This window comes from Hydra vulgaris, chromosome 04 (assembly GCF_038396675.1).
Source record: "Hydra vulgaris chromosome 04, alternate assembly HydraT2T_AEP".
Taxonomy (NCBI): Eukaryota; Metazoa; Cnidaria; class Hydrozoa; order Anthoathecata; family Hydridae; genus Hydra; species Hydra vulgaris.
In genome coordinates, this window is record NC_088923.1 from 49,624,492 (window position 1) to 49,637,156 (window position 12,665).

The 12,665-nt window shown below is 25.7% G+C and overlaps 2 long non-coding RNA genes across 4 annotated transcripts; one reads left to right on the forward strand and one right to left on the reverse strand.

The window, feature by feature from the left end:
- Positions 1-6,943: 6,943 nt before the first annotated feature.
- Positions 6,944-9,092, forward strand: LOC136079884 (uncharacterized). Of its 3 annotated transcripts, none has more exons than XR_010638306.1 (3): positions 6,944-7,114; positions 7,310-7,710; positions 8,901-9,092. It is a non-coding gene; the product is annotated as an uncharacterized LOC136079884 (long non-coding RNA). The 3 variants fall into 3 exon arrangements; XR_010638307.1 differs by having other exon boundaries at positions 6,945-7,114; positions 7,310-7,406; positions 7,602-9,092; XR_010638305.1 differs by having other exon boundaries at positions 6,947-7,114; positions 7,310-7,406.
- A 1,278-nt stretch (positions 9,093-10,370) lies between these two features.
- Positions 10,371-10,826, reverse strand: LOC136079885 (uncharacterized). Its single transcript, XR_010638308.1, has 2 exons — positions 10,663-10,826; positions 10,371-10,467 (listed from the first exon to the last, which is right to left on the reverse strand). It is a non-coding gene; the product is annotated as an uncharacterized LOC136079885 (long non-coding RNA).
- Positions 10,827-12,665: the final 1,839 nt, after the last annotated feature.

The following is a 12,665-nucleotide window of genomic DNA, read 5'->3' on the forward strand; positions in this document are numbered from 1 at the left end:
GAGTAGGATAGGCTATAAAAGAGTATATAATTACTTGAATTCTAACAAAAAGCCAATGCGGTTTCCAAAAATGACACTAACCAGAGCATGTATTCCTTGATTTTGCCAACAGAATTAACAAATCAATAAAATGTTTACATTGGGGATCTTTATTGATTTGTTAAAAGCGTTTGACACCGTCGATCAAGAAACTTTACTAAAAAAAATGCAAATGTATGGTATACAAAATCAAGCCAGACAACAGTGTGTTATTATAGATAAAAATAACAATTCAAATTTAATAAAAACTATATGTGGTGTACCCCTCAAACAATTTTAATGTTTGCACATGATACATACTTATTCTACTTTTCAAGAATAATCGAAAATCTATTTAAAAGAACAAATATTGAGCCAAAAAAAACCAAACATTTTTTAAATAAACAATTTTTTAACTAAACAGACATAAATTATCACTAAATATAGAAAAAAATAAATTCATGCTGTTTCACTCCAATAAAAGAAACAAGATACTTAATTCTTTCAACAACTAATATAAAAAAAATAACTCTTGAGAGAACTCAGAATGCCAAATTTTTACGGGTTTTGATTAATGAAAATATCTCTTATTTTTATGGTTTTTAGGTTTTGTACTGTCTCTTATACCTAAATTCTGGCATGGTCTTTCTCGATTTTAGAGCGGAGCGAATAAATCTGTCCCGTTTAGAATGTCCACACTCTTTCTTGACTTGACTCTTAACTTGATCCAAGTATCTGAGTGATTGAATTCATTTGTAAAGATGCCGCGCTCCATCCTTAATTGAATGATGGATTTTGATGCGAAACCGAAAAGGTGCATAAACTCTTAGAACAAACTCTACTATGGTTTGTAAGTTGGTTGCGGTGGAAACATACAATCCTAATATTCTGGGGGTTGTTGTCAACCAGCGTGATATGTTTAGGGGCCTGGATCTCGCTTAGCAAGACCTTGAGAACATGTGCCTGATCTAATGGCGAGAGCAATATCCCTCAAATACCTCTGGTCCTTACTCAAATTTGGTATGTTAACTGATGGTAAGGTGCAGTTTACTGGCTCAAATGTTACCACTGGAAGCAGCTCACATGCCTTTAAAGATTTTTCAATGCAACCGGTGTAGGAAGTTGGTCCGGAAGTTAAGTAGATCCTGGTTCTTTCACCAATTAATAGTGCTCCTCTATAATTTCTCTTTGGTAGTATTTATCCTTCTCTTTTTCTGTTGACAATGTTTTGTCAGGTCGACCGTCGAAGCAAAGACCCACTAAATTATCCTTATCAGTGTTTAAACTTTGACTTTTAAGTTCTTCCATAGTTTGATACCTCTCTACAGAAATTTAATTCTTATCAATCACTAAAGATGTATCCAATTTACTAATTAGGCATACGTTGTGTAAAACGCTAGTACCTATGACAGCCGTGGCTTGAAGCAATACCTCAAATCTTTGACTTATTAAGGCGGTGGTAGTAAGTTTCATACGCATTTGCGAAAAGGATGAAGCCGACGGTCTGAGATTATAGTTGTAGTCATCAGAATTAGGTACCTCATCCTCATCCATTGTCTCGTAATATTTACAAAAACTTGATGATGATGAAGGCTTATCTCCATTAGGCTGTGATAGGCTTTTGTCCTCCTTTCAGCACGTGCTTGGAGCTTTTTAGTTTCTTGCAAATCATGCAATCCAATGCACATTAAGCGCTTTGTTCTCTGATCAGCAAGAAATGTTTGTTCTTTAAAGGGGACCTTGGATTCTTTTGGGCAAATGCAGTCTGTAACCGGAGAACACTTACAAGCTGCTATATCAAAAAGAAAGCGTGATTCTTCTTTAAACTTCTCAACTCGTGCTTTAGTTGCCATGTTTTTCTCTATTCTTTTATAAACAGACCTAATATTGGTCTAAGATTTGTGGTATGCACCAATCATATCAACGATTGATATGCATGATATACATCAATCATATCACACGCTTCTTTGAAACTGTCGGAATGGAAGCATCAGAATACAGCAGTTGCAGCTTTTCACAAACGAAATGTGATATGGAAAAAATTTGGGTTCCTTATTACCAATTGTTTTAGATCCACATTTCGTTAATTAAACATTTAATAACATCTTATTTTATTGGAAGCATCCTAGCAAAATCTGTCGGTGATCCGAAAATTGGGCAGTCTAATGCTCTTCGCTTTAAAAATTTCGAAGATTTTGCCATATTTTGTTTCTCACTGCTGTTTTCTTTCTTACTTACGACCTAAAGCAATAATTTACAATAATTTATTAGTTGCGGCCGTGGCGCAGTGGTTATAGCGCTTGCTTTATAAACAGGTCCAGATGGTTATAGCGCTTGCTTTATAAGCAGATTGAGGTTCGAAACGAGCTTTGGACATATTTTCGCGTCACGGTAAGGAAGGAGGCGTGAACTTCCTGGTTAAATGCACTTCCGCGGTGCTCTGTGACAAGACCGTGAGGTCTTATTGGGGCACCTAAATAACAAAAAAAAAAAAAAAATTAGTTGTAAATAATTATTGGTTTATTAATTAATAATGATAATCTGGAAAAAAATCTGGAAAATAATAGTTATTACCGTTTATGCTTGCGTATAAGCCAAGAAAATTTCAAGACAAAATAGCAACTTCGACTTGTGCAAGGATCATAAAAAATACAAATAAACTTTTTAACTTTAATTTTATAATGTTAGCGTACCGTATACTTGCGTATAAGTCAAAAAGTTACTGCCTCAAAAGATTAACAATATTAGAACAACAGAAATCGAAAAAAGAATAGAAACAGCTGCACTTATTCCAATTGAAATATGTACTTGGTTTTGAAACCACGTTTAAAAAATTGGCTAAAAAAATAAAAGTATAATAAAACAACAATGAATTTTGTGGGTAATTTCAAGCTTTTAACAAAACCAAACATAGGTGCATTTTTTGCACACTACCACAAAGTGCTGTGACGTTTAAAAAATATTTTTTTTAATATATAAATATATGGATATTTTAATAAATTTTTGAAATTTCATGTTCCTTGCCAGAACAGAAGACATTGTACTAGAGTGACGGAATTTTGCACAGAAGTTACTTATGTGTAGAGACAAGTTTTCCGCTCTACACCGAAAACATTATGAAAAATTTTGTTTTTTCGAGCCCCCCCTACTAAATAGTCCTCAAATAATTATTTATCAAAACAAACTGTTTATGTCTAAATACAAACTAGGTTTGGTGTCAGAGCATTTTATGATAAACTTTTTTGAAAAACATTTAAACAAAAATATTTTTTTAAACTACTTCCATTCAAAACAAAAATATAAACCAAAAACCAAAATGTAATCTAAATTAAAAAAAAAAAAGAATAAAAATAATTTGTAAGGAAAAATATTAATAATAAATATAACGATAACATTAACAGCAATAAAAATACCAAATTAAATAATAATAATAATAATAATGGAAAAAATTTCTAAATGATATGTAAATATCATTTATGTGAACTGACTTGTTTATGTGTACTTAACGTCTAGTCATCGAGTATAAAGGTACTCGATGACAAGACTGATTTCAGTCTTCTGCAAACTCCCTATGACTGCGTATAAGTAATTTCAATCTAACTTTTTTTCTCTTCTAAAAAAAGTATGGTATTTAAAACAGTCTGATAAATTAATACTTACCAGATATCACAAGATGCAGAAATATTTTTATTTATTTATTTTTTATTTAATATATTTCCATAATATAGTTTACATTTTTATCTTTATAACTTGTTAGTAGTGAAAATGTTTACTTGCAGAACTTGCATGTCTTTACTTAGAAATTTCTATTTCGAGTTTTTATATCCGGTTATAATTTTGTTCAAATCTCAGTTAGTTTTAGTTGTTGAACATCCAAATCTTCAGTTTTTTAAGAAATTAATAATCTTTTCTCCTTTCATCGCAATGTTCGTTTTTCAGTTTTAATAAAATAACACTTCATTTTTTTTTTTTTTTTTTTTCTTCTTCTTCTTCTTATTCTTCTTCTTCTTCTTCTTCTTTTAAATCGTCTTGAGTTCTTGACAATCAATAAAGACGTAGATACTAAGAAGTTGCTGTTTTGATCAATGTGATCTGGTCTGATAATTTTTTTTTTTTTGTTTTTTTTTTTGTTTGTATGTAAACACATATATAAATACACACACTTACACACATGCATATATATATACACACATACATACATACATTTTGTATGTATAAATTTATTTTTTTTTTTTTAATATAAAGTTTTACATTTACAAATATTGGAATTTTTATACTTTTAATAAATTATAATAGAGAATATAATCACCACATCAATAAGAATAAAAATAAAATAACAAAAAAGAATGTTTAAATAAAAACTTGGTATCTGATAGAAGATCTAATGATCTTGTCGCCAGAACCATAAAACGTTATAATAAAATATAACTTAAGCAATTAATAAATATAAACAAATAAAAATGACAAAATACAAAAACAAAAGAGCGTGTTTATATAAATTTCTTGTTTTTAAAAGTATTTCAAAATATTGTCATTAAAAAGAATGAATTCTTTTAATTTCTTTTTAAAGACTGGGAAGGTAATTGATAAATCAAAATTAGGTAAAATGATTTTGTTCCAGAGATTAGGTGCACTATACTGAACTGATTGAATTTTGTTCGACAAAAGGGTTCATAGAGTGAGTTATCATTTTGTAGTGTATACTTATTTTTTGTTTTTAAGGAAATAAAAACTTTAAAAATGTGGAATGACGGATTGATTTTGCATTGAAAAATAAAACATAATATTTTATATACATTCACTTCATAAATATTAAGTACTTTTATATTTTTAAATCAAAACCTTGAATGTGTAAGTTGATTTTCAAAACAAACTAAGCGTATTGCGTGTTTCTGACGATGATAAAGAGTGCGCAACTTACTTTTGCTTGAACTTCGAGCAATATTTCCATAGTTAATCCCAGTCGGCATATCTAGTATTGTAAATACTTGGAGTATTGATCGCGTATAACATACCGCCATTGATACCAGAAAAATACGCATTTAGTTTTAAGTTTCGAATTCGAGTTCAATACCACTTATTTATCAAAAATACGTATTTATAATATTTGATCGAAATCGGATATGATATCGAACCTGATTTTGATCAAATATTAACAAAAAATGGAAAAACGAAAATCTTTGCTTTTAAAGCGCATGCTTAAACTGAAATTGCGAAAACAAAATTTAAATTAAAAAGGTTTCTCTTGAGAAATTTAGTAAATTATCTCCAGTACAGTTACAGTACTTTATTGCACTAAAAGAGTTACTAAAACTTTATCATAAAAATATTTATTACTACTTTTAAATTTGTTAATTTAGTTTAATGAAGTCCTAAATTAATATAATTCAAATATACGTTAAATCCTATCATTTCATACCTTGCTTATTTTATTCTGTTGATTATTATTTTATTATTATTATTTCTGTTATGCTATTAACTTTTTTTGTTCTGTCTTAGAAAAGTTAGAAAAATAAGTTAAAATTTTGAGCCAACACTGACATTTTAATTGTTGCTAAACGTTATATTTTGTTATTAGGATTGCAGTTCTTTTATCTGTTTTTTTGTTCTTTATTCAATAAGTATTTGATTTAAATTAAATATGATTATAATTTGATATTTTATTACGAGATATATGTCTTTATATATAAATTAATATGAATCTTTTAATCTCTTAATATGAATTTTTAGATTTTTTCATGATATTTTTAAATTTTTTGTTCACTCAATTCAATTTATATATGTTTATAGTTTGCATATATGTTTATATTATGTTCAAAATTAAAATGTTTTTGATAAATATATGTATGTGGTAATATGTGTTATATAATTGTTTTCTAAATGTATTTTTATAATAGTGTAAAATGTATCAATTGTGTATATAAATATTATAAGAAGTGTTTATATATGTTATATAAATTTAAATAAATATATTGTGCTTTATAGTTAGTATATATGTTTATATTATGTTGTTTCCATGACATGGAAACAACATAATATAAACATATATACTAACTATAAAACACAATATATTTATTTAAGTTTATATAACATATATAAACACTTCTTATAATATTTATGGATCATGTTTTCAAAATGTGTGACTTGGCAAACGTGTTGAGCAAGATTTTGCATAAAGTTGTTATTTATGTTACTAATGTTGTTACATTTGGCTTACCTTTATGTTGGTGTCTATTGTTAAAAATTATAAGTGGTTTTATTATTGAAAGTCACTGCTTTTAATCATTCACTAAAAGCCACTCAAGAAAAATCATTTTGCCATATATATATTTTGTTTATATCTTAATTTGAATTTTTAGAACCATGACGTACCAACATGAATTGTTTTCTAAAAGCTAACATGAAATAACAATATTTAACAACTACTACTCTCTTATCATGACATCTTATCTCTATCTGATATTTTGATTTGCGATTCATATATGATGTTTTTCTTTATATTTACTTATCAATCAATCAATCAATCAATAATTTATTTCTGAAATAAGATTTTACACTCAAGGAAGTTTACAAATAGTAAATTTACTAATATAAAGTAAACACCTGCTAATGTTAATAATATCTAATTCAAATAAATATAATGCTAATTTTCATAATATATAATAAAAATAATAAACTTTATAACATAAAAATAACGATGTTAATAATAACTTTATAACATAAAAATAACGGTGTTAATAATACCACTAATAATAATAGCAATAATAATGTAATAATAATGATAATAACAATAATAACAAAAATAATAATAATAATAATAATGATAACAATATTAATATTAGTAGTAATAGTTAAAAGTAGTTAATAATAGTAAAATTAGTAAGTATCCATTACATTTTTTCATTTCAGATTTATGATATGATGGATTTATGCGATATAAGAGCACAAATATATGTAAATCTTTATGAATTTTTTAAAAACATCTGCTAATAATTAGTCCAGTCAACGTTCAAACTTCAATTTTGCATATGTCATCTTTAAGTAGTTTCTAGGCTTTTCTAAATGTGTTTCTTATTCACATGGTTTTACAAGCAAGGTATGCAAGCAAATTTGAGCTGAAAATTTTTTTTTTTAGCCTTTAAGGAGAATTGGTGTTACACTTTTTTAAATTTAATTTGTTTAAATATAGTAGTTTTAACAAATAAATGTTTGTTTGTTCTTTGTTTTTTTACTTATTTGTTTTCTTAAGAACTTGGCAACTTATCTAAGTAAGTTTTTTTTTTCTTTTTAGTGCAATTGGAAAGAGCTGAAAGTTATTTTTTAGAGCAATTGAAAAGAACTGAAGTGTTGTTTAGTTACTTCACACGGTATAACTGATCCTGATTTGAGTAAGTTTACTATTTTGTTTTATTTTATATTGGATTTATTTGAGATTTGGTTTATGTTATATTAGATATATATTTTATGTATTTAACATGGAAAACTGACTGTAATTTGTTGACACAAAAGTTTATAAACATAAATCTGCCAATCTTTCAGTATATTTTATATTTCTCTGTATCTATATAAATATTCTTTCTTAGAAAAAATAACAGACTAGAAAAAATAAATAAATTCCTTTTGAAAGTAGTTGAAAAAATGATGATGTTTTTCCATATTTCATTGTGTAAAGTGTAATACCACTTTTTAAAGGTATGTGAATAGATATATAGGGGAACATGGGGCAAGATGACAACTGTTTCGAAAAACGCCTGTATCTTAGTTGGTGATGTAGCGATGTAATAAATCAAGTCAAACAAGGATAAAAAAATTTTTTCTCAATGTCGGAAAAACTTTTTTAATACTTAGCTTTCGTCACAAAAATAATATTTAAAAAGAAACCATTGATAAATCTAGTAAAATTAATCTTCTTCCCTTTCAGCTAAAGTCAACTGTTATATTTAGTTTTGCTTAAGAGATAACTGTAGGTCGTCATCTTGCCCCATTTGTCATTTTACCCCATGTTCCCCTATATATATATATATATATATATATATATATATATATATATATATATATATATATATATATATATATATATATATATATATATATATATATATATATATATTTAAATAATTAATTTAGAGTAAAATATACTGATTGACATTGCTTCATTTTTTTATACAAGATTGTGCATTTATTATTTTTGTGCATTAAGGTAAAAATAATTTTGTGCATTGTAGTCTAGATTCTTTTTTAATTAAAAATAATTGATGTAAATAAATGTTGTTTAATATTTTTGATAAACGACTAATGTATGTAAACATATAAAAAGATATGGATTTCAATAAATCTTAAGTTTAAATAAAGTCTTTAATTAGAAAAGATCACAATTTGTAAGATTCTTTTACGTTCATTTATTCAGTTGCAGCAATAGTAAGATTACTGGTAATATGTTTAATGATAATAGTTAAATTGAAATAGATAGTATTAGGCTCAACGAAGTTATTAATGTAAATGCTTATAGGCAACTTGAAAATAGTAGTCAAATGAAAAAAATAGATAATTTCTAAGAAATATTTTACAATTTGCTTGCTATTTTATGGTATAATTGTTTAAATTGTTTAACTATAATTGTCTCACGATTGTTCAAATATTGTAATTAATAAAATCTTTTCAGTCCAAGTATTTAAGTTAATAAAATATTTTATTAAGTTGTGGTGTTATTTGCCAGTGTTACTACATTGTGTTGCCTAGCCTTTTTATAATCTTTTTTAATTATTCTGTAGTCACGGAATATATATTTTTTGTTATTATTATCCTAATTCTACTAACAATAAAATGCAAATTGTACTTTTGTAATTAAAAATTGTAATTTTTTTTTAATTTCATTTTTTTAGGTATTTGCAGGCTTTACTTGACTTAGCGTTTCTGGTACCTGTGTTGTGACAGATTTTAAAAAGAACTCAACTGATGTTAATGCGGTCTTCGTCGTTAACTATAAGCAATGACGTTGCTGATAGGGAGTCAAAGTTAAAATATTTATAGATAAATTTGTATTTAATTTTTTAGATAATATATCAAGTTGTTAATGTGTTTTTATTGTTATTAATGATTTAATAACTCATAACCCGTATTACGGGTTGCTTACTGCAAGTCATTACCATTATGTTATGAATTCATATTAGTTAATAAAATTGTATTGAATATTCTCTGGTTATCGTGTTTTATACGTGTTTAAATGCGAGTTTGATACTTAGTAGGCGTCGTATTGTATACCTGTCTTTTTACGCATCTGATGTCTATTTTTAATGCGCGTTTGACACGATAAAATGGCTAACAAATATTCGTAAATAATGCGTATTCTGGAAAGTTTTAAATGCGCATGTAATACCAGGAAAATATCGTATTGAATATTCTCTGGCTATCGTGTTTTATACGTGTTTACAAGAGTTTCAAATGCGAGTTTGATACTCAGAAGGCGTCGTATTGTATACCTGTCTTTATACGCATCTAATGCGTATTTCTAATGCGTATTCGACACGATAAAATGGCTAACATACATACCACATCGATACGTATTTAAACGAGTTTCTAATGCGCATTTACAACTAAATTTGCCGACTGGGTAGTTACATCCCAGTCGCAATATATATATATATATATATATATATATATATATATATATATATATATATATATATATATATATATATATATATATATATATATATATATATATATATATATAGGGGAACATGGGGTAAAATGACAAATGGGGCAAGATGACGACCTACAGTTATCTCTTAAGCAAAACTAAATATAACAGTTGACTTTAGCTGAAAGGGAAGAAGATTAATTTTACTAGATTTATCAATGGTTTCTTTTTAAATATTATTTTTGTGACGAAAGCTAAGTATTAAAAAAGTTTTTCCGACATTGAGAAAAAATTTTTTTATCCTTGTTTGACTTGATTTATTACATCGCTACATCACCAACTAAGATACAGGCGTTTTTCGAAACAGTTGTCATCTTGCCCCATGTTCCCCTATATTTATTCACATACCTTTAAAAAGTGGTATTACACTTTACACAATGAAATATGGAAAAACATCATCATTTTTTCAACTACTTTCAAAAGGAATTTATTTATTTTTTCTAGTCTGTTATTTTTTCTAAGAAAGAATATTTATATAGATACAGAGAAATATAAAATATACTGAAAGATTGGCAGATTTATGTTTATAAACTTTTGTGTCAACAAATTACAGTCAGTTTTCCATGTTAAATACATAAAATATATATCTAATATAACATAAACCAAATCTCAAATAAATCCAATATAAAATAAAACAAAATAGTAAACTTACTCAAATCAGGATCAGTTATACCGTGTGAAGTAACTAAACAACACTTCAGTTCTTTTCAATTGCTCTAAAAAATAACTTTCAGCTCTTTCCAATTGCACTAAAAAGAAAAAAAAAACTTACTTAGATAAGTTGCCAAGTTCTTAAGAAAACAAATAAGTAAAAAAACAAAGAACAAACAAACATTTATTTGTTAAAACTACTATATTTAAACAAATTAAATTTAAAAAAGTGTAACACCAATTCTCCTTAAAGGCTAAAAAAAAAAATTTTCAGCTCAAATTTGCTTGCATACCTTGCTTGTAAAACCATGTGAATAAGAAACACATTTAGAAAAGCCTAGAAACTACTTAAAGATGACATATGCAAAATTGAAGTTTGAACGTTGACTGGACTAATTATTAGCAGATGTTTTTAAAAAATTCATAAAGATTTACATATATTTGTGCTCTTATATCGCATAAATCCATCATATCATAAATCTGAAATGAAAAAATGTAATGGATACTTACTAATTTTACTATTATTAACTACTTTTAACTATTACTACTAATATTAATATTGTTATCATTATTATTATTATTATTATTTTTGTTATTATTGTTATTATCATTATTATTACATTATTATTGCTATTATTATTAGTGGTATTATTAACACCGTTATTTTTATGTTATAAAGTTATTATTAACATCGTTATTTTTATGTTATAAAGTTTATTATTTTTATTATATATTATGAAAATTAGCATTATATTTATTTGAATTAGATATTATTAACATTAGCAGGTGTTTACTTTATATTAGTAAATTTACTATTTGTAAACTTCCTTGAGTGTAAAATCTTATTTCAGAAATAAATTATTGATTGATTGATTGATTGATAAGTAAATATAAAGAAAAACATCATATATGAATCGCAAATCAAAATATCAGATAGAGATAAGATGTCATGATAAGAGAGTAGTAGTTGTTAAATATTGTTATTTCATGTTAGCTTTTAGAAAACAATTCATGTTGGTACGTCATGGTTCTAAAAATTCAAATTAAGATATAAACAAAATATATATATGGCAAAATGATTTTTCTTGAGTGGCTTTTAGTGAATGATTAAAAGCAGTGACTTTCAATAATAAAACCACTTATAATTTTTAACAATAGACACCAACATAAAGGTAAGCCAAATGTAACAACATTAGTAACATAAATAACAACTTTATGCAAAATCTTGCTCAACACGTTTGCCAAGTCACACATTTTGAAAACATGATCCATAAATATTATAAGAAGTGTTTATATATGTTATATAAACTTAAATAAATATATTGTGTTTTATAGTTAGTATATATGTTTATATTATGTTGTTTCCATGTCATGGAAACAACATAATATAAACATATATACTAACTATAAAGCACAATATATTTATTTAAATTTATATAACATATATAAACACTTCTTATAATATTTATATACACAATTGATACATTTTACACTATTATAAAAATACATTTAGAAAACAATTATATAACACATATTACCACATACATATATTTATCAAAAACATTTTAATTTTGAACATAATATAAACATATATGCAAACTATAAACATATATAAATTGAATTGAGTGAACAAAAAATTTAAAAATATCATGAAAAAATCTAAAAATTCATATTAAGAGATTAAAAGATTCATATTAATTTATATATAAAGACATATATCTCGTAATAAAATATCAAATTATAATCATATTTAATTTAAATCAAATACTTATTGAATAAAGAACAAAAAAACAGATAAAAGAACTGCAATCCTAATAACAAAATATAACGTTTAGCAACAATTAAAATGTCAGTGTTGGCTCAAAATTTTAACTTATTTTTCTAACTTTTCTAAGACAGAACAAAAAAAGTTAATAGCATAACAGAAATAATAATAATAAAATAATAATCAACAGAATAAAATAAGCAAGGTATGAAATGATAGGATTTAACGTATATTTGAATTATATTAATTTAGGACTTCATTAAACTAAATTAACAAATTTAAAAGTAGTAATAAATATTTTTATGATAAAGTTTTAGTAACTCTTTTAGTGCAATAAAGTACTGTAACTGTACTGGAGATAATTTACTAAATTTCTCAAGAGAAACCTTTTTAATTTAAATTTTGTTTTCGCAATTTCAGTTTAAGCATGCGCTTTAAAAGCAAAGATTTTCGTTTTTCCATTTTTTGTTAATATTTGATCAAAATCAGGTTCGATATCATATCCGATTTCGATCAAATATTATAAATACG